The sequence below is a fragment of the Chiloscyllium punctatum genome, chromosome 42, assembly GCF_047496795.1.
Source record: "Chiloscyllium punctatum isolate Juve2018m chromosome 42, sChiPun1.3, whole genome shotgun sequence".
NCBI classification, from domain to species: Eukaryota; Metazoa; Chordata; class Chondrichthyes; order Orectolobiformes; family Hemiscylliidae; genus Chiloscyllium; species Chiloscyllium punctatum.
The window spans coordinates 11,167,175-11,172,201 of record NC_092780.1 but is presented as its reverse complement, the minus strand read 5'-3'; positions in this window follow the sequence as shown (position 1 = coordinate 11,172,201).

Sequence of the window (5,027 nt, the reverse complement as noted above, 5' to 3'; positions counted from 1 at the left end):
GGAAACAAAATACTTCATATTCACAGAGTGTCTTTGACAATATTAGCACATTTCAAAGATCTGTGAAACTTATTAAATACTTGGGCTGAGTCTGGATGGGATAGTCTTTAGAGAGTTGGTGTGTACATGATGGGCCAAATGGCCTGTTTCCACATTGTAGGGATTCTATGATTGAACTCACACAAATGGTACATGATAACGACCAGACCATGTGCTTTCTCATTATGGAAAAAATTAATGGCTAATATTTCCTTCATGATTTAATGGCAACGTGTACATAGCAACAACAATTTGCCTTTGTGTGGCACCATATGCAACAAAATATACCAAGGCATACCAGAACTATTGTTCAGCAAACATTGGTCCAAGAGCAGAAATGTTAAGATAGATCGAATGGTTGGCAATTTCCTGATGAAGGGCTTTTGCCTAAAATGTCGATTCTCCTGCTCCCCGGATGCTGCCTGGCCTGCTGCGCTTTTCCAGCACCACACTCGCGACTCTGATCTCCAGCATCTGCAGTCCTCACTTTCTCTTAACTGAATACCAGAGACTGTGGTCGGGAAAACTGTAGATGTAGATAACAACTGTAGGTTGAAGGAAGCAAAGGAGGAACAAGAGCCCAGAGCTGGAGGAGTACAAAGTTCTAAGACATCTGAAGGGCTGGCAGACCCACAGAGATAGTGAAGAAAGAGACCATACAGTGATTTGAACAAAGGATCAAAAACTCTTAACTGGCCTTTCTGTCTGACCACCTTGTTGGTTTCGAGAGTCTGGAGACAGTACCTTCCTGTTAGGGTGAAGGGCAAAGCTGGGAGGTGTAGGGAATCCTGGATGAGTAGAGAAATTGAGGTCTTGGTCAAAAAGGAAAGAAGGAAACATTTGTCAAGTACAGGCAGCAGGGATCTAGTAGACCCCTAGAAGAGTATAAGGCAGTAGGAGTATTCATAAGAGGGAAATCAGGAGGACATGAGATAGCTTTGACAAATAGGGTTAAGGAGAATCCAAAGGGTTTCTACAACTACATTAAAGACAAAAGAGTAACTAGGGAGAGAATAGGGCCCCTTAAAGATCAGCAAGGCTGCCTATGTGTGGAAGCTCAGGAGATGGGGGAGATAATAAACAAGTATTTAGCTTCAGTGTTTACTATAGAGAAGGATATGGTAGGTAGAGAATGTGGGGAGCTAGATAGTGACATCTTGGAAAAGGTCCATGTTACAGCAGAGGAGGTGCTGGATATCTTAAAATGTATAAGGGTGCATAAATTCCAAGAACCTGATCAGGTGTAATCGAGAAATCTATGGGAAGCTCAGTGATTGCTGTCCCCTTGTGAGATATTTGTATCATTGATAGCTACGGGTGAAGTGCCAGAAGACTGGAAGTTGGCTAACGTGGTGCCACTGTTTAAGAAAGGTGGTCAGGACAAGCCAGGGAACTATAGACCAGTGAAGCTGACATCTGTAGTGGGCATATTGTTGGAATCCTAAGGGACAAAATTTACATGTATTTGGAAAGGCAAGGACTGATTAGGGATAGTCAACATGACATTGTGGGTGGGAAATCATGTCTCACAAACTTGATTGAGTTTTTGAAGAAGTACGGAAGAGGATTGATGAGGGCAGAGTGGTGGATGTGATTTACATGGACTTGAGTAAGGCATTTGACAAGGTTCCTCATAGTAGACTGGTTAGCAAGGTTAGATCTCAAGGAATACAGGGAGAACTAGCCATTTGGATACAGAACTGGCTCAAAGGTGGAAGACAGAGGGTGGTGGTGGAGAGTTGGTTTTTAGACTGGAAGCCTGTGACCAATGGTGTACTGCAAAATTTGGTGCTGTGTCCACTGTCTTTCGTTATATTTATAAATGATTTGGATGTGAACGTAGGAAGTATAGCTACTAAGTTTGCAGATTACACCAAAATTGAACGTGTAGTGGACAGCGAAGAAGGTTACCTCAGATTACAATGGGATCTTGATCAGATGGACCAATGGGGTCGCAGATGGAGGTTAATTTAGATAAATGCGAGGTACTACATTTTGGAAAGGCAAATCAGGGCAGGAGTTATACATTTAATGGTAAGGTCTTGAGGAGTGTTGCTGAACAAAGAGACCGTAAAGTGCAGATTCATTGTTCCTTGAAAGTAGAGTCGCAGGTGGACAGGATAGTGAAGGTGGTGTTTGGTATGCTTTCCTTTATTGGTCAGTGCATTGAGCGTAGGAGTTGGAAAGTCATGTTGTGGCTGTATAAGACATTGGTTAGGCTGCATGCAATTCTGATCTGCCTGCTGTAGGAAGGATGTTGTGAAACTTGAGAAGATTCAGAAAAGATTTACAAGGATGTTGCCAGGGTTGGAAGGTTTGAGCCATATAAGGAGATGCTGAATAAACAGTGGCTGTTTTCCCTGGAGCATCAGAGGTTGAGCGGTGACCTTATAGAGGTTTATAAAATCATGAGGGGCATGGGTAGGGTAAATAGACAAGGTCTTTTCCCTGGGATAGGGAGTCCAAAACTAGAGGGCATAGGTTTAGGGTGAGAGTGGAAAGATTTAAAAGGGATCGAAGGGGTAACTTACTCACACAGACGGTGGTGTGTGTATGGAAACATTCTGCCAGAGCACATGGTGGTGGCTGGTGCAATTAAAATATTTAAAAGTCATCTGGATGGGTGTACGAACAGTAAGGGTTTAGTGGAATATGGGCCAAATGCTGGCAAATGGGACTAGATTAATTTAGGATATCTGGTCGGCACGGACAAGTTGGATCAACAATACTGTGTCTGGGCTGTATAGCACTATGACTCTAAGTGCATTCCATAGAGACCCGATTCTAACCTGAATTTGAATTTCTTACTTCAGTATTTGTAAAGTTCTTCATTAATTCTGCTTATGATTTTTGATGATTTAATTTTGAACTTTCTCTTTGTTTTTCCAATTATTAAATTGAATCTTTTCATGAATACTTTGTTACTCTGTTTTATCACCCTCTTTGGCATTGACTTTTTGATTAATTTGTGGCTTTTTTATTTGTTTTATTATTTCTCATTGTTTTCCCTATCTGAGGTGTTTCATTGGTAGATAGTTTGCTCTTTATTAAAGCAGAATATATTTCTGCAGAACTGTGCCTTTTAAATGACTCACTGCTGTCCAATCATTTTATCAATTTCTTCCTTCTAATCTATCTATCTTTCTTTGTTTGATGTTCAGCCACTGATATTTAGTTTGTTTACATGCCCTATTATGTTTTGACTTTGTCTCACTTACGCCCTTTGCAATCATTATATGGAACTTCGTTATCGCCTATATGTCCCAGTGCTTACTTCAATCCTGGAGAATTTATAGACCCTGCAGTGATATTTATCATATCATAGGTGTCTACAATACAGAAAAAGACCATTTAGTCCATCAAGCTTGCACCAGTCAGAAACAGCCACCTATAGCCTTGTATCACTATTGCACATTTAAGTACTTTTTTTAGATTAGATTACTTACAGTGTGGAAACAGGCCCTTTGGCCCAACAAGACCACACCGCCCCGCCGAAGCGCAACCCACCCATACCCCTACATCTACCCCTTACCTAACACTATGGGCAATTTAGTATGGCCAATTCACCTGACCTGCACATCTTTGGAGTGTGGGAGGAAACCGGAGCACCCGGAGGAAACCCACGCAGACACGGGGAGAATGTGCAAACTCCACACAGAGAGTCGCCTGAGGCGGGAATTGAACCCGGGTCTCTGGCGCTGTGAGGCAGCAGTGCTAACCACTGTGCCACCGTGCCGCCCAATGTTTATAGAAAGTTTCTGCCTCTACCACTCTTACAGGCAATGACTTCCAGATTCGTACCACCCTCTGAGTGAAAATATGTCATCACATCTCCCATTAAGCCTCCAGCCGCTTGCATTAGATCTAATGGGAGGCGATGGCCTAGTGATATTATTATTGCTAGACTGTTAATCCAGGGGCCCAGGTCATATTTTGGTGACACGGGTTCAAATCATGCCATGATAGACGGTGGAACTTGAATTCAGTAAAATAAAGGTCTGTAATTTAGAGTCTAATGATAACCACAAATCCATTGTCGATTGTTTGGAAAAATCCGATCTACTTCACTAATGTCCTTTAGGGAAGAAAATGGCCATCCTTATCTGGTCTGGCCTACAACTGGAGTAAGACTGTTTTGAGTGGTTTGGCCTAGGCCTTAACAAATTGGGGGCGCTTTGTGGGATTTTGAACAGCGAGTGGTAGGTGTTTGTGTCTTTATTTTGGATGTTGGTTTGGTTGGGTAAACAAAGCTTGCAATAGCAATGGTTCTTTAAGTTACCGTTGTTTTCTGGAGGTGGATGAGGTGAACTTAGTAGTTTTGCAATAGATGAATAAGACCAGGTGGCTGGAATTAGCAGACAAGCTGGGGTTAGAGCTGCCTCCTTCTGTGAGGAAAGGAAAGATAACTACAGCAGTAGCTCAGCATTTAAATTTGCTGGAAACACCATCACGATCTATAGAGATGACAAGACTTCAATTGCAAATGAAGCAGCTTGGGTTAGAGTCGAGAGAGAAGGAAAGGGCAGTAGAATTGAAACAGCTTGAATTACGTTTAGAAGCAGAAGAGAAAGAAAAAGAGAGAGTTTGAACTTCAGAAACTGATACTTGAAAAGGGAAGTCAAGCTTAAAAGGAAGGAGATGAAGGCTGAAGGTAAGTCTAATGAGGAAGAGAGTGGGCATGGCCAAATCCATGGTAGTCAAAAGCCTAGGGAGAAACTGCTTAAGTGTGTTCAAGCATTGCCTAAATTTGATGAGAAGGATGTGGAAGCCTTTTTAATCTCATTTGAAAAAGTGGCCAAACAAATGCAGTGGCCAAAGACCATGTGGGTTTTGTCGATCCTAACAAAACTTGTATGTAGTGCCAGTGAGGTCTTTGCATCACTATCAGAGGAGGTTTCTGGACAGTATGAGGAAGTGAAAAAAGCCTCTTCAGTGCATATGAGCTTGTCCCAGAAACCTATAGACAACCTTTCAGGAATCTAAGGAGG